The sequence below is a fragment of the Schistocerca nitens genome, chromosome 7, assembly GCF_023898315.1.
Source record: "Schistocerca nitens isolate TAMUIC-IGC-003100 chromosome 7, iqSchNite1.1, whole genome shotgun sequence".
Taxonomy (NCBI): domain Eukaryota; kingdom Metazoa; phylum Arthropoda; class Insecta; order Orthoptera; family Acrididae; genus Schistocerca; species Schistocerca nitens.
Window position 1 is genome coordinate 369,935,316 of NC_064620.1, and position 27,572 is coordinate 369,962,887.

Below are 27,572 nucleotides of genomic sequence, written 5' to 3' on the forward strand. Positions count from 1 at the left end.
TAATATACGGGGTGAATCACGTGAAACATAACACTCCTTTTATTTCGTGAACGTTTCCACCTATCGAAACGAGGTTTTCGGCAAGTGATACGGGCGTGTACTTCGCTATGTGATGAAGTATCTTAACTCCTGTATCTATCGAGATATTGAAGCAAGTATGATTTTTTAAATGTAATGATATACTTTTTTAGCGGCACCCAAAAGAGCTTGTCAAGACGAGTACAGCGCTACAATACTTGTTAATGATGAAGTTGAAACTCTTTGCAAAAGAATCCGAGAAATGTACTAAAATTGGAAATAATGTGGCCAGATCAGGTATTGTCGCGTAAACAATGCCAAACAGAGTAGTTACATCCAGCAATACAGGCATAAGCTACTACGATAAAAATTCATTTCTTATACGAGATAGATACAGGGTTAGCTATGATTTTTGTTTATGAGACTACGGCATGTGTCAGCTTCTGACGCATCTGATGGGGGCAGAGCCCTCATGCGAGGCCCCGTTGTTCTATGCATCAACACAGGCCTAAGCTACTAAGATAAAACCTCGTTTCCTACACGAGACAGATAGAGGGTCAGCTGTGATTTTTGCGTATGCAACTGTGAAACAGGCATGTCCTAGCTTCTGCCGCATCAGATGATGCTTTCGAGGCTTTTCTGGAAAAGACTACAGTATCGTCCGAGTGCTTGCTTGTCAAAATCGAAACAGGAATGTCGGTCACTTAGACTTCCCAATGATATACAGTCCTGTTCAAGGGAAAAGAAAACTGCTGTATTAACTTTCTTATATTTGGAAAAAAAAACTGTTTTGTCTTTGCCTGGAGACGCCCGAACGATTCTTAAAGTAAACTACCTGCTGCTCGACGAATGTGTCTGTAAATATTACTCGAAACTGTAATTAGACGGCATACGCTTTAAATAAACTAAACAGTTTATTCAGAATGTCTACGACGTGCAACCACTCGCCGTATAGAAGTAGCAGGTGTAACTTGTCCTCACTAGTCTACATGTCTGCGTGCAAGGAATGCTGAAGCAGAAATGACCTGCTGTCAGACGACAGGAAGGAAAAAGGAAGGAAGAAAGATTGGGTTTAACGTCCCGTCGATATCGAGATCATTAGAGACGGAGAACAAGCTTAGACTGTGGCAAGGATGGGGAAGGAAATCGGCCGTACCTTTTGACAGGAACCACCCCGGCGTTTGCCTGGAGTGATTTAGGGAAATCACAGAAAACCTAAATCTGGACGGTCGGACGGGGTTTCGAACCGTTGCAATGTAAACGTGCGAAACTGCGGTTAGACGACTGGCAATAATGTTAAGTAAAACAACAGAGTACATATTTGAGGGCAAAATTTCAGTGGTTAAATGCATTATTACTACCCGTGATCTAATTCCTTGCCATCGCAAAAGCTTACATTTAAAATGACCAAGTTTAGAATTCAAACTGATGCTAAGTTCTTTAACATCCGATTGCTTACGTTTAATCTGGCATTGAATTAACTTGCCACGTTTTTTTTTGTAGGTAACCTTATATTTATTGCGTCTTTACGTATGTTAGGTTAAGTGCACGTCGTACCAAGCGACTTTCGTGGTGCTTCATACACCACTACAACATTATTACATACAACTGATCTTACGCAAAGAGAGGGTACATTTAGTTTTAAGTCAAATGTACCAATTTAGCTATCTGAATGCCACATTAAATGGAGGCGGGTAACGTTACTCATACGCTTGCGAGATATGAGCCAGATAACACGTTTAGAGACGTAGAATTTAAGTTTCATTTGGTTAAGAGGGCCGAGGCGAGAAATGATGGTTAGGGCTTTCGTGGCAGGCCACGTGCTCGTCAACAAATGAGTGACTAATCGGCGGTTTTTCTCCAAAAACAGGAAGTGGCTGGGTGACAGCAAGCCTGGTCTGGCGTGTCTTACTTGTACAATAGCGGCATTTACAACGTGATGGAAGATGGCTACTAGAAAATGCTTCATAATTCTGTAATAATTCACCGTCTAATCGTAGCAAAATCCCATCATATTAGCGTACCACGGGCACTGAGTGCATTTAGGTGACAGTTATTGAACTATATGAAATAAAATCGTCATAACTTCTGAATGGTTTGGGTTTGGACGTCCAAACTGCAAAGTGCAGGATGGGAATTCGTATGTGCATGCTTGGTTTGGTTTAGCGACGAATGACACTTTCAAAAAATGGCTCAAATGGCATTGAGCACTATGGGACTCAACTTCTGAGGTCATCAGTCCCCTAGAACTTACAACTACCTAAACCTAACTAACCTAAGGACATCACACACTTCCATGCCCGAGGCAGGATTCGAACCTGCGACCGTTGCGGTCGCACGGTTCCAGACTGCAGCGCCTAGAACTGCTCGGCCACTCCGGCCGGCAAGGCCACTTTCATTTGGGTGCGTTCGTCAATAAGCAAAACTGGCGCATTTGGGGGACGGAGAACCCACATTTTGCGATCGAGAAGTCTCTTCACCTTCAACGGGTGACTGCGTTGTGTGGAACGTACAGTCACGGAATAATCGGTGCGATATTCCTTGATGGCACGGTGACTAACGGACGATACGTGAAGGTTTTGGAAGAAGATTTCATCCCCATTTCCAAAGGGACCTGATTTCGACAAGATGTGGTTCATGCAAGACGGAGCTCGACCCCATCGATGTCCTGGAGGAGCACTTCGGAGACCGCATTCTTCCTCTGGGGTATCCAGTGGCCACTGGCATGGGCCTCGATTGGTCGCTATATTCTCCTGATCTGAACATATGCGACTCTTTTTTGTGGGACTCTTTTACCGACAAGGTGTACAGAAATCACCCAAAAACCATTGCTGAGCTGAAAACAGCGATTCAGGAGGTCATCGACAGCATCGATGTTCCGACACTTCAGCGGGTCTCGCAGAATTTCGTTATTCGTCTGCGCCACATCATCGTCCATGATAGCAGGCATATTGAACATGTCATAGCCTAAATCCGAGTATCTGTAGTGACAGTTACATGATGAATAAAGTGTGTGCACACTGCAGTTTGTAACTAATTCACTTTTTTCATATAGTTCAATAATTGTCATCCTGTATTACGACTTTAATATTAAAATTTTCACAGAAACTCCAGAAGTTTGGTGATCACACTAAATGAATTCTCTTATAATAATCACTAAAATGATTAAGTATTGAAGAAAACATATGATTGTAAGAAACAAGCTCAACAGCTATCAACACAGACACACATTTCCACATTATTTATTTATTGCGTTATTACGTAGTTTAAATATTTTCAGTACATAAAAGTGCCAGATCATCATTGATCATATCTCTCCATGCGTAACCACGCTGCATTTGTCTAGTTTATTAATCGTTTTCCGATTTATTTAACTAAACCTTAATTTGGCCAGTATTAAAAACACTAGTAGCATAGAAATGATAAGTTATTCGTAACATTTGATACCATCAATAGTCTGAGTCTGAAAAGGTGCATTACTTGAGAAGACGAAGTTTATTATTTCGTATATTTTAATGCATATTCTTTGTTATTTGTCCTAGGCATGAATAAACTAGATCCATGATTAATTATTTATGACTAAATTTTTATGTCTGCAATATAGTGTTTGGTCTCAACAGAACCAGAAGAGATAGATCTTTTATTTAAGTCATATATCTGATTTGTATTTCTGTTGTTATGTAAATGGTGGTCCAGTTTTTTGTACTTTTAAGTAAGTTTTTGGATTTTGCGTTTCGGAAATTGTAATGAGCCAAATGAAAGCCTGGTCCTTACAAGCTAGTTTGTCACTTCAACATGTTCCAAAATACTGGTGTTATTGTAAAAATATTTTATTTAATACGCTTGTTAGTAACGGATATCTTATTTATAACATGTTTATAGGAACCAGGGGAAATTGACGTGATTTCTGTACTCTGTGTCTGTAAATCGCTCAAAAGAGGAAAGGCCGCTGGACCTGATGGGATACCAGTTCGATTTGACACAGAGTACGCGAAGGAACTTGGCCCCTTTCTTGCAGCGGTGTACCGTAGGTCTCTAGAAGTTTCCAAGAAGGGACGTCGAACAGATGTGCAGAACTATAGACCTATATCTCTAACGTCGATCAGTTGTAGAATTTTGGAACATGTATTATGTTCGAGTATAATGACTTTTCTCGAGACTAGAAATCTACTCTGTAGGAATCAGCATGGGTTTCGAAAAAGACGATCGTGTGAAGCCCAGCTCGCGCTATTCGTCCACGAGACTCAGAGGGCCATAGACCCTTCAAAACATTGTAAAAATATTTTATTTAATACGCTTGTTAGTAACGGATATCTTATTTACAACAGGTAGATGCCGTGTTTCTTGACTTTCGCAAGGCGTTCGATACAGTTCCCCACAGTCGTTTAATGAACAAAGTAAGAGCATATGGACTATCAGACCAATTGTGTGCTTGGATTGAAGAGTTCCTAGATAACAGAACGCAGCATGTCATTCTCAATGGAGAGAAGCCTTCAGAAGTAAGAGTGATTTCAGGTGTGCCGTAGGGGAGTGTCGTAGGACTGTTGCTATTCACAGTATACATAAATGACCTTGTGGATGACATCGGAAGTTCACTGAGGCTTTTTGTGGATGATGCTTTGGTATATCGAGAGGTTGTAAGAATGGAAAATTGTATTGAAATGCAGGAGGATCTGCAGCGAATTGACGCATGGTGCAGGGAATGGCAATTGAATCTCAATGTAGACAAGTGTAATCTGCTGCGCATACATAGAAAGAAAGATCCCTTATCATTTAGCTACAACATAGCAGGTCAGCAACTGGAAGCAGTTAATTCCATGAATTATCTGCGAGTACTCATTAGGAGTGATTTAAAATGGAATGATCATATAAAGTTGATCATCCGTAAAGCAGATGTCAGACTGAGATTCATTGGAGGAATCCTAAGGAAATGCAATCCGAAAACAAAGGAAGTAGGTTACAGTACGCTTGTTCGCCCACTGCTTGAATACTGCTCAGCAGTGTGAGATCTGTACCAGATAGGGTTGATAGAAGAGATAGAGAAGATCCAACGGAGAGCAGCGCGCTTCGTTACAGGATCATTTAGTAATCGCTAAAGCGTTACGGAGATGATAGATAAACTCCAGTGGAAGACTCTGCAGGAGAGACGCTAAGTAGCTCGGTACGGGGTTTTGTTGAAGTTTCGAGAACATACGTTCACCGAGGAGTCAAGCAGTATATTACTCCCTCCTACGTATATCTCGCGAAGAGACCATGAGGATAAAATCAGACAGATTAGAGCCCACACAGAGCATACCGACAGTGTTCTTTCCACGAACAATACGAGACTGGAATAGAAGGGAGAACCGATAGAGGTGCTCAAGGTACCCTCCGCCAAAGACCGTCAGGTAGCTTGCGGATTATGGATGTAGATGTAGATGTAGTAGTGTTGCTTTAAACTGAATAAACCAGTGGTTATTTGTTAGAAGGAAAACAGACCCGTGTTCTAAAAAACTAAAATTTGGATCCCTATCTACCCATACCTTACCCCTAAAATAAACCTACTAAAGATAGGAACGTCTGTATATGGCAGTGTAATGAGAAAAGTTATGATGAAACCAAAGGAAAAAGAACTGCTGGAAAATATCTGAAAGTTTCTGTCTGTAAGAACAGTAAATATACTTTTTTTATTTTTCTCAAATACAGAAAAATACCTTGCATTTATGATAATTATATTCATAAATACCAGCAAAGGTATAGTTGATTCACGATGAGAGAAATCTTAACTTTAAATAACAAAACTTGTAGCTTTACGTATCAAATAGCATGAGGTCAAATAATCTAAAGTAATAACCAAAAAAGGAAAATCACATTAGTATTAATATTTTTTAAAGAAAGGAACAACTGGAACAATACAACTTTTTTCAGACCTATATGTGTGAGGATAAGGAACGTAGCAATAATTACTAAGATAGTGGCAGATATTGTTGTTCACTGTGGCGGGTACAAGGAACACGTCTGCTCGATAATGGTGTATTTATTTCATTCAAAGAAACAAACTGCGTTTAAACATAGGAAAAAACTAAGATATTCCTTTGAGACGGGGAGTAAGCTGCGACTACAAAGCAATTACATCTACGTACCACCTACAAGGCAGTGAAAACAATCATTCTGTTTAATTGCTAATAAAAGTTGACCTGTAAAAGATACTATTGTGGTGTGTTAACGAGAGCTCTGATTATCTGTTGTAACATACTATACCAATAATTAAGCGGAAAGATACTCACGTTAAACCCTAGGTGGAAGAAAATATATTTATTTTGTTGTAGTGAGAGGTGGCATGAGCCCCCTCTCATATTTCTGTCTTACTCTGAGTAATTCGGTTTTCCTCTCTAATTGCGTTCGGTGAAAAGTTGCTATTCCTTCACACACGGACTTCCCACGCAGTGTCTCTCGTCACCTGGGTGGTCCGGTGACAGGCGGGTTCTGCTGATCTTGAAAGGGTTAAGCCGACGGGTATGAGGGAGTCGAGTGGATGCTTTCCAGACACTGGCATTGTCATAAGAGCAGCGGCGACACGCCCACAGGGGCCTGACGGAGCGGCTGGGCTAGAGATTCCGTTACTTCGCAGAAACTTAGTGAAAACACTTTCCGGGCAAATTCTCGCGTTTTCTGCAAAATCATAACTGTGATTGGCTTGCTCAGGGGATAGCTCCGTGACATAGCAAAATCGGCGTAGAAATTGGCGCCAAGGATCTCCATTCGTGGAATAGTAGTGCGCCGACAATAGAGTGGAATTTTCCGCCGGTTTTCGAGTTACTGATTGGAACGTTTAACCACGACCACTGTCGTGGGGGCGGGAATGTGCTGTGTTCGGCTTGTACAGGTGCTCTTGAGTGAGTCAGCTCTCGCCTTTCGGTCGGGGTAGGTTACAAGACTGAGCTCTCGCTGCTCTGGACAGCCTGCCTTCCGTTAGCTCTCTAATACACTTTCATTTAATTGTAACAGTTTGACGAAGTTGCTGAAGTTTCGACTTCAACATAACTTTCCGAGTACAGTTGGCAATTGAGCGTTCTGCGTATAAGCGGCCTATGTTGTCCGTCTTGAGCAGTTTTGGCTAAAGTTGACTGTATCGGAATTACTGTGTGACTTCGCTTGTTAAAATCAGTCACTGTACCGTCAGTGATTGTGTGGCGGGCCTTCTTCGTCTCCCTCAGAAGCGCATTTGTATTGCTAGGAAGTCTTTAAAAAAATGGCTCTGAGCACTATGGGACTTAACAGCTATGGTCATCAGTCCCCTAGAACTTAGAACTACTTAAACCTAACTAACCGAAGGACATCACACAGCACCCAGTAGGAAGTCTTTAGTCTGGAACAACCAGACCAGGATAATTTGTTTCAGGCTATACTCGTGACATTATCATCACCATGATGGGACGTCGAAGCAACCAGCCATCGCCTCCGGTACGCCAGATCATGTCCTTGCAGTTAAGAAGACAGCTTGGTAATGTATGTCCGCAGCACCGGCAGATTAGGGAATTTTGCTCTGCGATAATCAGAGCTCAGCAGAGCGCGCCTGTTCATCTTTTCTAACTTTGTTCTGTCTTGGGTGTTCATTGTCTGAGTTCTCACTACTGTAGCAGCAATTAATGTTGGGTTGGCTGGGTGTTTCTCGTAAGATTTGAGTTTCAAGGAATTGGCTCCACATACCACTTGGTCATAAATGTGACAGTCTAGTTTATGGACAACCTCACCTTCACAGCATTTATTTGAGTATCCAATTTGATGTATTGTAAATGTTTCATGTGTTTTGTTTATTATTTTGAGTGTAGTCATAATAAATTAAATTGTTATTTTGGACAGAACTTTCATTCTGTTAATCGGTAGAGCAACCCTTTCATTTCTCACTACATTCAAGAAACTTTCCTTTATCTAATTAATTTATATCAAATTAAATTATTGCAGGTGTCAAACTCTTTTCTACTACACTTGCAGGGTCGATTACAGTCAGTTCGCGTTTCTTCTTAATCCATTTGCAACAGCAAAAGTCGGAGTTAGAAAAGGGGGGGCTTAGAGCATCATTTCCATATGAAAATTCTAGAAGAATTTAGTGTTAAATACACTGCTAGCCCCGCCACCTCGCAGTAGTATACCTTTATGAGTGTATAGTGCATACCTGTTTTTGGTTTCACCAGCTGAAGACACTGCAGAGCTATAAATACAAAATCCAAGTATCTAAAATTAGAGTGGATGTTGAATTTTTTTTTTCCTTCCGAGTCGAGCAAATAGTACACGTGAAATAAAGCGTATGTTGGTATTTTCTCACTTACAAAACAACGACGGTTAACGAGTCGCTAATACTTATATGAAATGTGTAATAATCTAAAGTTCAGATAGATAATAACCAAACTATTTTTGGAATTTTATTTTTACTGTGAATAGACAGCAGCTACTCTCTCGTGTGACTATACTACAGTATTCTGGCTAAAACATACAGAATTTAATAAAACGTAAAGAACCTAGTCCTGAATCGAGATATACAGACAGTCCGTTGGGGGAATAATCTGTTACTCTTTCTTGAACTAGTGCTAATCCCTGTTTCTCGGTATTCTGAGCTGTGTATTTTGCTAAGTGTGATAGGCTACCGAGAAACAATTCACTCGGAGCTAAAAAAATAGCTGGAGACAACCCACTTGTCCTCTACTAAATAAACAAACTTTGAGTGAATGTTGAAAGCAAATACCTCCTAGACACAGGGCCAACGGTGTGCGGAAACTCATTTTATCTTAGTGGTCAGCTCATCTGGACCTAGGGGAGGGGGAGGGGAGGTTGTCTCTTTTGTCAACAGTGCAGAAGATACACTGAGACTTAGTAGCCATGTAACAAGGCATTTCTTTTCCAAAACAGTGTACTAACTTTTCGACCAATATTGGTAGTGTGAGCATAGCAACATTGTCCGCTATCACGACATTCCACCCAGGTAAGGCACAGACACGATGTTTATATACATATTCCACGACTTCTAAAATAACAAAATTTTAAAATAAAATTAAATAATATTATTAAAACAGTCTCCTGCATCATTTTCACTTTCTGGCTTCTTCGCATAACTAGCAATCCTTTGAATCGATTAAAAGCAGGTGGATCACATGGTGTCCATTCTAATCTCAGTTTCATACATCAACTCATCGATTTTGTCAACTGGAAAATCGACAATTTCTGATTTCAGTTGTATTTGATTTATGTAGGATATTTACCCAATTATTTGAATTTTGAAAATGGCAACTTTCTTATAATCTATATACACTTGTAGTTAATGGAAATGAGTAAGTGTCATGAGAAAGAGAGTTTTGATTACAAACGTCGTATGAGATTTCATTTTAAAAAGTTCTGCTATAATTTTTATTAGTTTTTCTAAAACTTGGTTATTATGGGGCACGGACGTAACCAGTGGGAGGGTCTACATAAACCACATTCGCATCCTGCCCTGCGGCACCAACGTTTCAATTCAATATCAGCAAGATGTGGGGCGGAACGTGTGAGGGATACTGACTAGTAGTTGGTATAACCAGAAACATTTCGTGTGAAACTTCAAAACTATTTCGCGGTTCACGTCATTGCCAATGAATAACTGGTCACCACCTCTTGACCATTATAAATAACTGGTTTCCACATGCTGACAAATTAACTGTTACTGTTTTAATTTACAAAATCCGTCAGTTCGAATTTTGGGAATTTTTTTCCACCTGTACTAATAACTGGAGAACAGCTTTATTTTCAAAATGATTCGCTGCCATGTCGTGGTAAGTGTGAAGATGTGTCAGAACAGTGAGTTCTGCATGTCAGTACATCTACATCTACATCTCATAACGACGATTTAAGACACACAGGTTTTCTCTGGATTATACACTAACGGAAAAAAATGAAAGTTTCAGCCATATTGGTCTATTTATTTGTGTTTGGCATTCGTGTGAATCAAGGTAGTCGAGTGAATGTCAAAAAATGGCCGAAAAAGAATTTCGTGTGCTGATTAAACATTACTTTATGAAAGGCAAAACGCCTCAGGAGACTAAAGAGAAGCTTGATAAACATTATGGTGAATCTGCACCTTCGATTAGAACAGTTTGTAAGTGGTTTCAAACTTTTCGGGGTGGCCATACGGGCACAAATGATACTGAACATTCTGGACGCCCTGTGGAGGTTACGACTCCAGAAATCATTGATAAAATCCATGATATGGTGATGGATGACAGAAGAGTTAAGGTGCGTGAGATTGCTAGTGCTGTGGGCATCTCGAATGAACGGGTACATAATATTTTGCGTAAACATTTGGACACGAGAAAGCTATCTGCAAGATGGGTTCCGCGATTGCTCACGCTTGACCAAAAACGGAATCGTGTGAAGTGTTGCAAGGATGGTTTGCAGCTGTTCACGAAGATTCCACAGGACTTTAAGCGTCGTTTCGTCACTGTGGATGAAACATGGATGCATTACTATACTCCTGATATCAAACAACAATCTAAACAATAGGTTATCAAGGTAGAAACTGCACCAAAAAAGGCGAAGCCCATTCCTTCGGCTGGAAAGGTTATGGCGACTGTCTTTTGAGATTCGCAAGGGATAATCCTCATCGGTTATTTGGAAAAGGGTAAAACCATTACATTCCCGGGGGGGTCAGGGATCTTCTCTGCCTCGTGATGGCTGGGTGTTGTGTGCTGTACTTAGGTTAGTTAGGTTTAAGTAGTTCTAAGTTCTAGGGGACTGATGACCATAGATGTTGAGTCCCATAGTGCTCAGAGCCATTTGAACCATTTTTTAAAACCATTACAGGTGCATATTATTCATCGTTATAGGACCATTTGAAAACTGAGCTGCAAGAAAAGCCGACGATTGGACCGCAAAAAAGTCCTTTTCCATCAGTTGTGGTCGCAAAATTAATGGAAATAGGATTCCAACTCGTTTCACATCCCCCCTATTCTTCAGCATTGGCTCCCTCGGACTTCTATTTGTTCCCCAATTTCAAGAAATGGTTGGCGCGACAAAGATTTTATTCAAATGAGGAGGTGATTGCAGTTACTAATGGCTATTTTGCAGACTTGGACAATTCCTATTTATTCGGAAGGGATCAACAAATTAGAACAGCGTTGGACGAAGTGTGTAAAAGGAGACTATGCCGAAAAATAACAAATGTTTAGCCCAAACACGTAAGTAATTTTTATGTTTGCACGAACTTTTCAAACGCCCTGTCGTGGGATACGTTATGACACTCCTGCTCGACCTGTTCACGCAGTCATGTAAGAGTTGTTGATTGACGAGTCACACAAGTCATTTCTCGTCCTATCATATCCCACACGTGCTCGATTGGAGACAAGTCTAGAGATCGTGCCGGCCCAGGTAGTTGCTGCACCTCTTGCAGAGCACGTTGTGTTTCACTGGTAGTGTGTGATCGAGCATTATTCTGTTGGAACAACGCATCACCTTCCTGTTGCAAGTTTGGCAAAAGAACGAGTCGAACAACATTCTGCACGCAATGAGCGGTAGTTAGCGTCCCCTCTAGAAACACCAGAGGTGAACTAGAGTTGTAGCTTATCACGTCCCAGACCAAAAGGCCTGAGGTGGGACCATCACATCTCGGACGAATGCAATCTACGAGACAGCGCCCACCAGATCTACGTCGTACGCGCAAACGATCATCAATAGAATGCAAGCAGAACATGGTTTCATCGCTGAAGGTTCTGTGGCGATGCTATGGCGTGAATGGAAAACGGGTTAGAGGTGTGTGTACCCATAGTCCCCCTTTTAATAATCGGTTTGCAACAGTTCGTGTTGACATGTTTGGGCTCACAAGGCCTCTTACCTGTGCTGTGGTAGCTGTACGATCTGCCACTGCTGCTCTTACAATAGGGCGCTCCTGGTGGGCTTCCGTGCTACGTCGACGTCCGTAACCTCGTCTATGGGTGTGAGAATTTTCACTTGACCACTGATACGAACGACGTTGCACAATCGATTCAGCACGTCCAACTTGTGTGGCAGCTCTCTGAAAGGACTGTCCCGCCACTCGGTAGGCCACAATTTTGCCCCTTTCAAACTCGCTCAGTTGGCTGTAGGAAGCACGAGTGCGCTCTCCTTGGTATGGTTGCCTGCTTGCTTCACACGTTTGTAACACACTGAACGTTCTGGCTGTGAGCTTCCCTATTAAACGATAGATACAGATGGCGCTCTGGTAGCTATGCCACTACACTACCTGTTGGCGGACGACGCTGAAACCATTATCAGTACATCTACTGAAACTTTCTGGCAGATTAAAACTGTGTGCCGGACCGAGACTCGAACTCGGGACCTTTGCCTTTCGCGGGCAAGTGCACTACAACAATTGTGGACGGGTCGTGAGTCGTGCTTGGGTAACTCTGTTGGTAGAGCACTTGCTCACGAAAGGCAAGTCCCGAGTTCGAGTCTCGGTCCAGCACACAGTTTTAATCTGCCAGGAAGATTCATATCAGCGCACACTCCGCTGCACACTCCGCAATATCCTTTCTTCCAGGAGTGCTACTTCTGCAAGGTTCGCAGAAGAGCTTCTCTGAAGTTTGGAAAGTAGGAGACGAGGTACTGGCAGAATTGAAGCTGTGAGGACGGATCCTGAGTCGTGCTTAGGTAGCTCAGTTTGTAAATTACTTGTCCGCGAAAGGCAAAGGTCCCGTGTTGGAGTCTCGGTCCGGCACACAGTTTTAATCTGCCAGGAAGTTTCATACCAGCGCACACTCAGCTGCAGAGTGAAAATCTCATTCAGTGTATCTACTGTTCCCCAAGTGGAATATGCTGTCATCGGATCAAAAGCGACGTCGTCCTTCCACGTGTACTATTTTTTTTTCTGCCAGTTTAGTTTCGATACACATCTCCTGCTTCTAATCTGCAAAAAATTATACACAAAATCAAACTAAATCGTGATTTCCTGGAATTCTAACGTTTTTTCGAGAGCCCGTGTTACGTAGTCTAATGCTTCTTCATGCTATATTTACGGTGTTCGGAAACGCCCTATTAGAGCCCCACCGGTCAAACTGGAAATATATTCGAAATTGTGAGGATCTGATGTCACTGGTTTTGGTAAAATTTAAGTTGTTTTTACGTAAGTTTCCTTGCCAAACTGTATTTCAGCTCAACTGCGCCATCGTCACATGTTCTGACACATGGCCTCACAAGAAAACCAACGAAGTAGCAACATGCTTTTTTACAAAAATCGGCTCAAACCGATGCTATAACTTAATCTACAAACTCGGTTGCCGTAGGAGCACCAAAAATTAAATTGATTTTGGACATTTTCTCTTGAGTTAAACGTCGCATAAATTAGTTTTATTCGTGTGCAAGGGGATATACTTATATGCTGCTGTTGTCGGGGCGGTAAGATTTCAAGTGTACTATCACTGAAGAATGAACTGCATCCAGCTTTGTTATTGAATGATTTCCTTCAGAGTAAGTAGTTTCGGGTTTAGGTCCAGCGTCACACAGGCAGCGAGGATTTCTAAGTGTTATTCCGGTCGCGGGGATAAATTACAGTGGTAAGGAACATGCAAATAGTACCGACAGACGACGCTAGATGCGGGACTAGGGATAGTTCGAGAATTTGACTGAGTCGTGATTGCGATTTTCTTAGTTTTGCTGTGCAACAATCCGTGTTTCAGTTATTAAGATCCCTAGTGCGTTAACAAAACTTATGGCAAAATTTGTGTAGGGATGATGGGTATACGTTGGTGTGTGCGCACCAAGGTATTTAGCGCCAGTAGCACAATTTTATGACAGGAGCGATTGTATAATCTTGAGTTGTTAGGCCGCATCATATTCCTCTTCAAACTTCAATGTTCGACGTTTCGATCCCTCTATTGGGATTCTTCTTCAGGGTTCCAATCGTGGCCCTCGATGACTAAACTCTGTCGCAAGACAGTGTCGCATTCATCTGTAAAGGGTTGTTTTGCCACATTATTCCGAAGAAATGACGTTATTGGGTAAAAGTCTTCAGGCTCCTGTTGGCTAAATATTGAAATTAGATGTTAAAAAGAGGAGGAATCCAAAATGTTGTGCCGTGTCGGTCGTTTGCTGGTAGCTGTGTATGTTCCTCGCTCGCCGTGACTGGGTGTTTACTTCCGTGATATCGGGTAGCCACGAATGCGGAAATCTGTATCCGGCATCGCTGTTGAAACTGTACTCATATCTCGATGCTTCAGCTGCTTCACAGACTTTTCTTCTATAAACATTACTTTCTCTGGCTATTATTTGTATATTCTTAAAACCCATTAACTGGTTACATTTTTCGCGATGCTCCGCTGCCGCTCGTTTAACGTCTAGCGTTAAACGTTTGTTGCGTATGTGTTCTTTCATGCGTTCTTTTCTTGTACTTCCAGTTTCACCAATATATACTTTGCCATAACCACACGTCAGTCCATATACTCCCGTAGTGTGAAGGCGCCAGCCATGTCCTTTGTAGGTCGAAGAAGTCTTTTATCTAGAGCTGACTGAAAAATAATGTACTCCTTATATCACTTTTACGAAGGATTCGGCCTAAGCGGTAGCTTACTATCGAAAACAATGGTCAGGGAAGACTATACTTAGGGAATAGTGGTGACACGAGTTTGGTAATTATTTTCGTAAGATCTACGGAAACGTGTGCACCGTTCCGTCTCTGACAATAATGGAATTCTGATTGAAAACACAAAGAAACATAAATGAGAACAAAAATTAATTACTGTTCCTACGAATTGTAAACAAATCAATTCTCAACTATCTGACTGCGAGATTTAAGAAAAAAGTGCTCTAAAGTCTCTTATAAACTGTTCTGCAATGTACCTGCGCGAAACGGACAACTTACTTCGTGTTGCCGCTGCAACTGAGTGATCAGCAACACGCTACAATATTTCAAAAGTAATACTGCGATTCATGCAGAGTGCTATCCATGGACTAATTGCAACAATCACCGTCATATTTTTATACATCGAAGTTGAATGATCAGGAGGGGTTTGGCCAACTAACCGTAAACGGCGTAAAGGAAAATGAAAGAGACCAATAAAGTCTACAGCCTATTATACTTGCAATATATTATTTATACTCTAATAAACTTTACATAGACTTTTAACTATTCCACAATGTCCAAACTCAATAAACACATTTCTGCCTACAACAAAGATACAAGTATTACTCACGATACATGCATACTCAAAACTGACAAAATCCCTCCACTGCACAAGCTACTAACAACTATGTGCAGCGAAAAGACAGATTACCAAAAAATCTGTGGTGCTGTACCAGTTCGAAAACAGGGTCACGATGCAACCTCATACCTGTCCACGCCACTCGGGCAGTTGTGTGTGGTAAATTCGAGGTCACTATGTAACCTTGATAACAAGTTAAGGCCCCCCTTCATCCACCCACGCCTGTAGGCAAATTGATGACATAAAAACGGCGGAAAATGAAAGTCTCGCATTCACTGTGCCAGTACGAGGACACAATTCAGAGTCATCCTCTGTCTTTGATCTATGCCAATAAGATTACACATTTACACAGCCCCCGTTCACCCCAGTGATCTATGGCCCATGGTTAGACTTGTAAGACTACTGTAGGCTGCCATAGACTATCTTAGGTAAGTGTAGACAATATTAGTTTTTCTAGTAGCTTTGGTTAATTAATTAAGATCGCAACTGCATTGCTTATATGTTAGGTGTGTTGCATACCTGTCAGGCGTTAACTCATTTTGATCGCTTTGGTTGCATATGCGATCAGTAACGTAGTACATTCCCCTAGAAATCGGAAGAGGTGAATTGTGTAGAAGCTGAGGGGGATATATAAACGTTCGCGTAACCTATGGAACATTTTTGTTCTGTATAGTTATCCTATAGACAGATACGAAGCCCACACCCATCACAGCCGTGCAAGTTTATATGCCACCTAGCTCCACAGATGACGAAGAGATTGAAGAAGTACACGATGAAACAACAGAAATTGTTCAGATAGTTAAGGGAGAAAATTTAATAATCATGTGGGACTTGAATTCGATAGCAAAAAAGGAAGAGAAGGGAAAATAGTAAGTGAATATGGACGGAGGGAAAGGACTGAAAGAGGAAGCCTCCTGGTGGAATTTTGCACAAAGCGTAATTTAATCATAGTTAATATTTGGTTCAAGAATCATGAAGGAATGTTGTATATGTGGAAGAGACCTGGAGACACTGGAAGGTTTCAGACTGATTTTATAATGGTAAGACAGAGATAACAGAACCAGATTTTAACCTTTACATGGTCAGAAATGGACACTGACCACAATTTATTGGTTATGAACTGTAGATTAAAACTAAAGAAACTGCAACAAGGCAGGACTAAGGAGATGCGCCTGGATAAACTGAAAGAACCACAGATCGTACAGATTTTCAGAGAGTGCATTAGGGACCAATTGACAAGAACAGGGGAAAGGAATACTGTAGAAGAAGAATGGGTAGCTTTGAGAGATGAAATACTGAAGGCAGCGGAGGATGAAGGAGATAAAAAGATGAGGGCTAGTAGAAATCCTTCAGTAACACAAGAGATACTGAATTTATCTGATGAAAGGAGAAAACATGAAAATTCCGCAAATGAAGAAGGCAACAGGAATACAGACGTCTCAAAAATGCTATTGCCTGGGAGTGCAAAATGGGTAAACAGGAATGGCCAGAGGACAAATGTAAGGATTTATAAGTACACTCCTGGAAATTGAAATAAGAACACCGTGAATTCATTGTCCCAGGAAGGGGAAACTTTATTGACACATTCCTGGGGTCAGATACATCACATGATCACACTGACAGAACCACAGGCACATAGACACAGGCAACAGAGCATGCACAATGTCGGCACTAGTACAGTGTATATCCACCTTTCGCAGCAATGCAGGCTGCTATTCTCCCATGGAGACGATCGTAGAGATGCTGGATGTAGTCCTGTGGAACGGCTTGCCATGCCATTTCCACCTGGCGCCTCAGTTGGACCAGCGTTCGTGCTGGACGTGCAGACCGCGTGAGACGACGCTTCATCCAGTCCCAAACATGCTCAATGGGGGACAGATCCGGAGATCTTGCTGGCCAGGGTAGTTGACTTACACCTTCTAGAGCACGTTGGGTGGCACGGGATACATGCGGACGTGCATTGTCCTGTTGGAACAGCAAGTTCCCTTGCCGGTCTAGGAATGGTAGAACGATGGGTTCGATGACGGTTTGGATGTACTGTGCACTATTCAGTGTCCCCTCGACGATCACCAGTGATGTACGGCCAGTGTAGGAGATCGCTCCCCACACCATGATGCCGGGTGTTGGCCCTGTGTGCCTCGGTCGTATGCAGTCCTGATTGTGGCGCTCACCTGCACGGCGCCAAACACGCATACGACCATCATTGGCACCAAGGCAGAAGCGACTCTCATCGCTGAAGACGACACGTCTCCATTCGTCCCTCCATTCACGCCTGTCGCGACACCACTGGAGGCGGGCTGCACGATGTTGGGGCGTGAGCGGAAGACGGCCTAACGGTGTGCGGGACCGTAGCCCAGCTTCATGGAGACGGTTGCGAATGGTCCTCGCCGATACCCCAGGAGCAACAGTGTCCCTAATTTGCTGGGAAGTGGCGGTGCGGTCCCCTACGGCACTGCGTAGGATCCTACGGTCTTGGCGTGCATCCGTGCGTCGCTGCGGTCCGGTCCCAGGTCGACGGGCACGTGCACCTTCCGCCGACCACTGGCGACAACATCGATGTACTGTGGAGACCTCACGCCCCACGTGTTGAGCAATTCGGCGGTACGTCCACCCGGCCTCCCGCATGCCCACTATACGCCCTCGCTCAAAGTCCGTCAACTGCACATACGGTTCACGTCCACGCTGTCGCGGCTTGCTACCAGTGTTAAAGACTGCGATGGAGCTCCGTATGCCACGGCAAACTGGCTGACACTGACGGCGGCGGTGCACAAATGCTGCGCAGCTAGCGCCATTCGACGGCCAACACCGCGGTTCCTGGTGTGTCCGCTGTGCCGTGCGTGTGATCATTGCTTGTACAGCCCTCTCGCAGTGTCCGGAGCAAGTATGGTGGGTCTGACACACCGGAGTCAATGTGTTCTTTTTTCCATTTCCAGGAGTGTATATATTACTCGGGGAAAGATAGATGCCGCCTACATAAACGTTAATGAGACCTTTGGAGAAAAGAGAACCACCTGTAAGAATAAGAAGAGCTCAGAAGGAAACCAGTCCTACGCAAAGAAGAGAAATCAGAACTCTGAAACAAGTGTATAGAGGGTCTACACAAGGGAGATGTAACAAGTTCGTTTGCGCGGCCATCCTCCGCAGCAAGCACAGCAACATCTGTTTTCTAAATAAAAGCACCTTTTCTTGCTGCACTGTAATTTATTTTTCCCAGACGCGTTTCGTCTTTTTTACTCTAAGGCATCTTCAGTGTGATCTAGAACGATAGAGTTTTGTTTTGATATGTGTTATTTTTAGATTATCAAACAGTCACGTCGCGTTTTTTTATGTAAATAAGTAATTACATACAGTTTGTTGGCATCTGCGTTTCTTCTCATCTGATCTGGAGGTCGCACTACCACTTCATTTCCGAAACATAAGCACATTTTTATATTCCGAACTTTTTCATTCCCACTGTTCACCATGTTTACGCTTTTTTTTTTTTTTAGTACTATTACTCTTTTACCACTGTTTATATAGATATTAGTTCGAAAACTGTACTTCTAAAGACATAAATATTGTGAGTTCATTATGTGTTTCCTCTTGTTTGGTTTGTTTACCTACATGTTGTCAGCCCAACGAAGTATATGTTCAAAACTAACATCTATTCATGATGTTTATATCTGTGTGTGTGTGTGTGTGTGTGTGTGTGTGTGTGTGTGTGTGTGTGTGTGTGTGTGTGTGCTGTCAGAGAGTGGTTGAAAGCCATGGTGATCAGGTGATTTGGGTTTGGGTTTAAAAGTTCTGTGGAGGGGTTCACGGACAAGTGAATGGAAAGGTGTCGGATGGTATTATTGTTGTGATAATCCTCTTTCGGAGTGTTACCTATTATTTCATCTATTCGTGTAAACAATGAATTCTTTGGCATGTGTACTTGATCATTCAACAGGGTTTTCGTCTCTGTTTTCGTTTTCTGTGTGTGGTAATTTTCTTGCAAGGTTAGGAGGTGTTTTCTTTGTTGATTCTAATTAATTCATGTTTTCTTCTGTAGTGGTCGGTTTGTGATTATGTTCTGTTAGGTGTTGTGCAAATATGGAACGGTTTGTCCAGTACTTCCAATCCCTCATGTGTTCTTTGTACCTGACATCAAATGTTCTGTCTGTTTGTCCTCTGTACCTGCCATCACAAGTGTTACACGATAGTTGATATGTATCTGCTTTTTTGTCTGTTTTGGGGTGTATTTTTGTTATTGTGTATGCTATGTATTTTTCTATTGTGTATGCTATGTTTATTCCATGTGTTTTGAAAATGTTGGTGATGTTTAAGTGTGAGTTTGTGTTTGTATGTCATTGTGTACCATCTTGTGTTTTCTTTCACTTCTTTCACATTTTTCTGATTATTCTGTAAAGTCGTTACGATCCTGTTTGTTTGGTTCTGTCGTGCTGTTGTCTGTGGTTTGTTGCTTTCACCTTCTATTTTATTTTTAATTTTGTTGTTCAGCATTGTGACTATGTTATTATCGTAACCATTGTTTTGAGCTATCTGCATTATTATGTCAAGTTCTTTTTCGTAGTTTTCTTTGGTGAGTGGCACTGTGTTGAGTCTATTGAGCATGTGTACTTGAGGACAATTTTATGGAAATGGAGGAGGACGTAGATGAAGCTGAGATGGGAGACATGAACTGCGTGAAGAATTTGATAGAGCACTGAAAGACCCAAGTCGAAACAAAGCCCTGGGAGTAGACAACCTTCGGTTACAACTACTGATAGCCTTGGGAGAGCCAGTCACGAGAAAACTCTTCCATCTGCTGAGCAAGTTGTATGAGACAGGCGAAATACCCTCAGACTTCAAGAAGAATGTAATAGTTCCAATATCAAAGAAAGCAAGTGCTCACAGATGTGAAAATTACCGAACAATCAGTTTCATAAGTGACGGTTGCAAAATACTACCACATATTCTTTACAGAAGAATGTAAAAATTGGCAGAAGTCGACCATGAGGAAGATAAATTTGGATTCCGGCGTCATGTAAGAACAGTGAGGCAATACTGGTCCTACGACTTCTCATAGAAAGTAGTTTAAGAAGAGACAAACCTACGTTTATAGCTGTTGTAGACTTAGAGAAAGCTTCTGACAATGTTGTCTGGAATACTCACTTTCAAATTCTGAAGGTGGCTGGGGTAAAATACATGGAGCGAAAGGCTATTTACAATCTGTACAGAAACTAGATGGCAGTTATAAGAGTCGAGGGGCGAGAAAGGGGAAATAGTGACTGAAAAGGGAGTGAGGCAGGGTTGTAGCTTATCCCCGATATTATTCAATCTGTGCATTGAGCGAGCAGTAACGAAAACAAAAGAAAAATTGGTTGCAAGAATTAAAGTCCACGAAGAAAAAATGAAAACATTGAGGTTTGCCGATAACACTGTAATTCTGTCAGAGACAGTAATGGACATGGAAGAGCAGTTGAACGGAATGAACACCGTCTTGAAAGGAGCAAATAAGATGAACATCAACAAAAGCAAAACGTGGATAATGGAATGTAGTCGAATTAAATCAGATGATGCTGAGGGAATTAGATTGGGAAATGAGACACTTGAAGTAGTAGATGAGTTTTTCAATCGGGGCAGCAAAATAACTGATGATGTTCACAGTAGAGAGGGTACAATATGTAGACTGGCAAGAAAAGCATTTCTGAAAAAGATAAATTTGCTAATATAGAGCATAGATATAAGTCGTTTCTAAAAGTATTTGTATGGAGTTTGGCCATGCATGGAAGTGAAACATGGACGATTTATTTATTTAATCGTATGGCTGGGGCCCCCGTCGGGCAGACCGTTCGCCGGGTGCCGGTCTTTCAGTTTGACGCCACTTCGGCGACCTGTAGTCGATGAGGATGATAGGATGATGATGAGGACAGCAAAACACCCAGTTCCTGGGCGGAGAAAATTCCCCGACCCAGCCGGGAATCGAACCCAGGCCCAGAGGATTGACAATCCGTCACGCTGATCATTCAGCTACCGGGGGCGGACGACAGGGATGATAAACAGTTTAGACAAGAACAGAATAGAAGGTTTTGAAATGTGGTGCTACAGAACAACGCTGTAAATGATCACGTAACTAATGAGGAGGTACTGAATAGAGCTGGGGAGAAAAGAAATTTGTAGCACAACCTGAATAAAAGAAGGGATCAGTTGGTAGGACACATTGTGAGACATCAAGGGATCACCAATTTAGTACTGGAGAGAAGCATGAGGGATACAAATCGTAGGAGAGGCCAAGAGGTGAACACGGCGACGAGATTGAGAAGGATGTAGGTTACAGTAGTTACTCAGAGATGCCGAGGAATGCGCAGGATAGAGTAGAACGGAGAGCTGTATCATACCAATCTTCAGGCAGAAGACCACAACAACAGAAACGTAGTTAACCTCCTGTCTGTTATCTAAAAATAAACAGTATTTATAGCAAAATTGAAACTGTCAATGTTTAATTCTCGTTTTATTCGAAAATTGTTGATTTGTAACGTGAAACAGAGGGGTGTTGTAAAAATAAAAGAAAAACAACAGATTTATCATATCGCTCAAGAAAACGCAATTTCCTTAAAAATGGTAAAATTTTGAAAAAAGTAGAATATAAATGTATCAAACATTGTTGAGGTTATATAAAACATTTTCTGTTATTGCTAAGCAACTTTCGCACTTATCAGTAACAACAGGAAACTCTTGCCCTTGATCAGGATGAAGGAAGTTTTGTTGAGTACAAAATAACAACAATAATTATATTGATTTTTCGTGCTTGTGCATGTGAACTTCACTTGTACCAAAAGTAATTATTTTGTTTTCATAAAAGCGCATCTAGTTTTTATTAGCTGTAAAATAAATTTATAATTTTTATGAATACAAAATACACGAAGAACTAACACTGAACGATGTGTGGCTCTACACAGCTGCAAAACAAACAAGGGAACAAACAAAAAACAAAGAGAAATCGTCGGCTCTCATTTCCTGTCCCACACATTCTTTTATGTTTCTTTCCCCATTAAAGCTACCATTCACTTCGTCATTTACGTACTATACCAAAACTACCGAACCATAGTTTCGGTAGAGCGCAACTCTACCCATGGTGTACCACTGCTGCTTCGGCGCGGGTTTTCGATAGTGCCATTTTGCCACATGCGGTAGTATACTTCAACCATGGCATCACAGACTTAGCCGTTTCGGAAATGCTTCCACCCTCTGCCCGAAAGCCAATGATCGTGCCCTGTTGGATGTCACATAAATCGCACCGTTTCCGCATTACCATAAAGACTGCATTGTCCCCCCCACCCCCCTCCCTTCTACACAGTTTTTATACCTTCGAAATATGCTATTTCTGAAATATGCTTTAGACAACCGATTCATTTCTGTTTCCATTATTCTTTATCCGGTCTATGAGTTTTTAACGAGCTAGTGGTCTTAGTTGTCTGGTGCTTCAATCTCCTCCGTTGCCCTGCGCTTGTAGTCCAATCCTCTCACCCATAAAATAGAACTGGTACTGCTATCACATTACAGAATTTTACTACTGTCTCTTCCCTAAATTTTTTCAGTGTAGTACGGTTTGCAGTACCTACCAGCTGTTGAAATTTTTGCGGTGTGTATTCTTGATCATTGTATATAATATGAGACCTCATACCCCAGTTATTTGTAAGCATTTAATTTTCTAGTGGTTTATCATCAATTATTATTTCTGCTCTTAAATGTTCCTTTTCATGCAATGTCGTTATCTCAGTTTTATATCTGAACATTTTCATATTACAGTCATTTACTACTTGGTGCAAGGGCCAAACTGCCCTCTGTAACTTATCTTCCGAGTGTGCTAAGATTATTTGGCAATCTGCAAACAGGAGTGTATTTATAACTTCATTATTAAGTTTATAATGGGGCAGCACTTTATTCTTTCATGTCTTTAAGGTGTCATCTATGTATAATATTAAATAAGGTGGGTGATGAAGAACATCCTCGTCTCACTCATTCCTGAAATGGTTCTTGCAGACGGACTTCCGTTTTCTAATTTGATTTTGTTGTGTATGCACATACTTAGTATTACACTTATTAGATGCCGAGGTATACCACTCTTTTCTAAAATATACCTTCGTTTATCTCTGTTAACTTTCTGAAAAGCTTTCTCAGAGTCGCTAAAGGTGATGGATGTGGGATGACTGTATTCTCTGCGTGTATCGATAATTTGTCAGACTGAAAAAACGCACTCCAGGCAAGATCTTCCCACCCGAAACCGATTCTGTTCTTCAGTAAGAGATGTTTCTGAAAGCATCTTTGTTCTGTTTATTATCAGTTTCTCATATATCTCATATCCAGAGTTTAAAAGACTAAGACCTCATAACTGCCGCACATCTGGCAATCCCTTTTGGTATAACAACTGCAGTTTGCGTATCTTCTGGTATATTGCAGTATTTCCAACAAGTATTTACGCAATTTAATAGCTTTAAAATTTATGATTCTGAAGCATATGTAAACAATTATACATTGAGCTTGTCTTCCCCTGACGACTGGATGTCTTTGACACATTCTTTAGTTCTTCCACTGACATAATATCAAAATGCTTGTCACTAACTCCAGTTTTCACATTGTCCTCGCCTCCTGACCATAACAAATTTTTTTAAAAAGTATTCTTTATTCAAGCGTATGAACACCGATAGCTGTGTTTTGTCTCTGCGCTGACTAAACCATTTCAGTAAGAATTCTTCAAGATGCGGTAACCTCACCTGGTCTGCTTTCCCATATTTACGATACTTTTCAGCAATCTTTTCTTTCTGCTTCAGGATTGCCACCAGCGTAGATGACGGGAATCCTAAAACGTTTATTTACATTCTACTTTTTCCACTCCCCATCCCACGGATTCAATAACCGCTTCTTTTCTGCGAAAATCGAATACTTTTACTTCCTTGAAGCCATTACCACAACTTATTTATATACTGCGCCAAGTTTCTCATTGGTGAGAAAATAATGGAATGTTGCGAAAAGTTGCATGGCGAAACAGTTATCTGAACAACTGACGAAATCATATTACTTATCCATTGCTAGATTCCAGCTGATTTGAATTATAGGGTATTTTTGCTGACCTTGCCTTGAAAATCGCTTAAATTTATGAGCTGTACTAGAACACAACGGACTGACAACAAGTATGATTTATGGAGAAATTCGATTTAAGGTGTACTGTGAATACACGAAAGAGGTATGCGCCTATTTTTTTCCGTAATTTGAAGGTTGTATCGGTGCCATCCACAGTTTTGCATTGTCTTGGATAAAACAGATGACTCATTAAAATCATCCATTAAGAGAGAGATGAACTATACATTTGCGACACAGTTTAGGACTGTCAGGGAAATCTCATCCGTAAGACACTCTCCCGATGTTTCTCAAAGGCATTTACTCCGAATGCGGAAAGGAAGGAATGCCCCCAGCTACCTACAGCTACAGCTTTACCAACGCCCATTGGCCGAGCGGTTCTAGGTGCTACAGTCTGGAACGGCGCGACCGCTACGGTCGCAGGTTCGAATCCTGCCTCGGGCATGGATGTGTGTGCTGTCCTTAGGTTAGTTAGGTTTAAGTAGTTCTAAGTTCTAGGGGACTGGTGACCTCAGAAGTTAAGTCCCATAGTGCTCAGAGCCATTGAACCATTTCGTTGAGTTGAAGGAATCGTTAAGTGTGATGATCAACTGTAATCTCTGACGACTGAGGTAAGTCAATCTACTAGTTCCTTCATTATATTGCTGAAAGTGACAGTAGTAGTATTACGATTTCATTTTTTATCATATTCACTTTAAACCACACTCGTCATTTGTCGTCTAAGTTTTTACCGCCACGTTCGTCATTTGTCATTTGAGTTGACAAACGCAAAGCGATATCCAAACCTGCCGCCTCAACAGTCGAATGTTCGATATAATCGCTCACATTGTGGCCAAGGCCTCTTATAAATTACCAGATCCTGGAACTACTGTACGTAGAATTTCAGCATCCACCAAAGTCAGCCGTCCAGCATTTTGTAGGTCGTAATAGCAAAGCGCTTGCAGAAGTGCTGTGTTTCACAGTACCAAGAGTAACAAGTGCTCATAGCTATTAAGGTATGTATTTTAGAGTCAATGTTTCCTGACACTTTGTTCCCTGTTTTGGTTCATACTACAACCTCTTAAACTATGAATTTTTAAAACTACATTTATATAAACCTAGCACGTTTCAGCGCCTTTGTGCCATCGTCAACAGGTATTCTTTATTCAGTTCTTAATTTTTTTCTAAACTTTTAGGTTACATAGGACACTTTGTACATTACTATATACTGGTAGCTTCTCACAGCTAGCAATTATATAATTATTTCTCAACTCAACATCCCTTTTTCTCAACACATACTAATCGTGCAGGTGTGAAATGGCTCTCTAACCGGCTTCTGACGCTGCGTACCAATTTTACGCAGAAACTTACTATTAATGGAAAATTTTAACATAAAAGAGACTTCTAACTATCATAGACAAAAGGGCGCCATGGATGCCCAGATTCATGCCCACATTTTACAAAGCTACTTTATTAATCACGAATATGGGAATCCCTTTTCACATTATCTTATTACAAATACAATTCTGTTTGTTGTAAAGTATTTATTAACTGAATAATTTGTATACAGCATTTTCATAGATAATAACCGTGACGAGTGCGGCAGTCCATTATATCTGCCCGTCGTACAAGGCGACGTTTTTAAACGAATATACTTTCCGAAACGACAAACATATTTGTCATCGTCGCCTCGAACTGTGATCTACCCGTTGCTACTATAGCCTAGCGGCTTACTGTAACTGGAAATGTTTGTCTAGTTAAAGTTATATAGTCTATGGGTCGTACTGTCAGTCCCTGCTCTCTGCTCGTAGTAAAAGACGAGACAAACAGTCCGAATACAAAACACGCTTTTGGTCACACGGAAGTATCATAAATTCATGATTATTATTTCAAGTCGCGCATTTTTAAAGATGTTTTCTCTTCATTCCCCCAGTGACTACACTTATCCCAAATGGTGCCATTACATTTAAAACTATAAAAGTGTGGAAGTTTCACACGGGTCCCCTGGTATGGAGTAATGTAGAGCCCTGCATAACCCAACACCGTAGAAAAACTTAAGAACTGAATGAAGATTACCCAGTGTCGATGGCACGAATGTGCTGAAACATGCTGGGTTCATACAGGGTGTTACAAAAAGGTACGGCCGAACTTTCTGGAAACATTCCTCACACACAAATAAAGAAAAGATGTTATGTGGACATGTGTCTGGAAACGCTTAATTTCCATGTTAGAGCTCGTTTTAGTTTCGTCAGTATGTTGTATCACGTTGGAATGAAGCCTCACCCGTAAAAAGAACATTTGCACTGAAATGAGGATCGACACATTGTTGGATGAACGATTCGCAGAAGTGTACCCGTGGAGACCAATCAGCTGCTGATAGTGCCTGCACACGCCGTACATGGTACGGAAACAACTGGTTCTCCCGTAGCACTCTCCATACAGTGAAGTGGTCAACGTTACTTTGTACAGCAGCAACTTCTCTGACGCTGACATTAGGGTTATCGTCAACTGCACGAAGAATTGCCTCGTCTATTGCAGGTGTCCTCGTCGTTCTAGGTCTTCCCCAGTCGCGAGTCATAGGCTGGAATGTTCCGTGCTCCCTAAGACGCCGATCAATTGCTTCGAACGTCTTCCTGTCGGGACACCTTCGTTCTGGAAATCTGTCTCGATACAAACGTACCGCGCCACGGCTATTGCCCCGTGCTAATGCATACATCAAATGGGCATCTGCCAACTCCGCATTTGGAAACATTGCACTGACTGCAAAACCACGTTCGTGATGAACACTAACCTGTTGATGCTACGTACTGATGTGCTTGATGCTAGTACTGTAGAGCAATGAGTCGCATGTCAACACAAGCACCGAAGTCAACATTACCTTCCTTCAATTGGGCCAACTGGCGGTGAATCGAGTCAGTACAGTACATACTGACGAAACTAAAATGAGCTCTAACATGGAAATTAAACGTTTCCGGACACATGTCCACATAACATCTTTTCTTTATTTGTTTGTGAGGAATGTTTCCTGAAAGTTTGGCCGTACCTTTTTGTAACACCCTGTATATAAAATACAGATGTTTACACAACAGCAGAACCTGAAATCCAATAATTTTATCTGCAAACACGTCCACTTCAAGAGCTCCAAAACCAAATTATGGATAATGAGATGCTACGACAATTTTGTACTGGGAGGGGGGAGAGGGAGGGTGATGGTGAGTGAAACGCTTACAAGACTCGGGCTGTTTGGAAGAGAAATAAATGAACGGAGAATTTCCCTAGCCCTTTTCTCGCCAAAAAAAG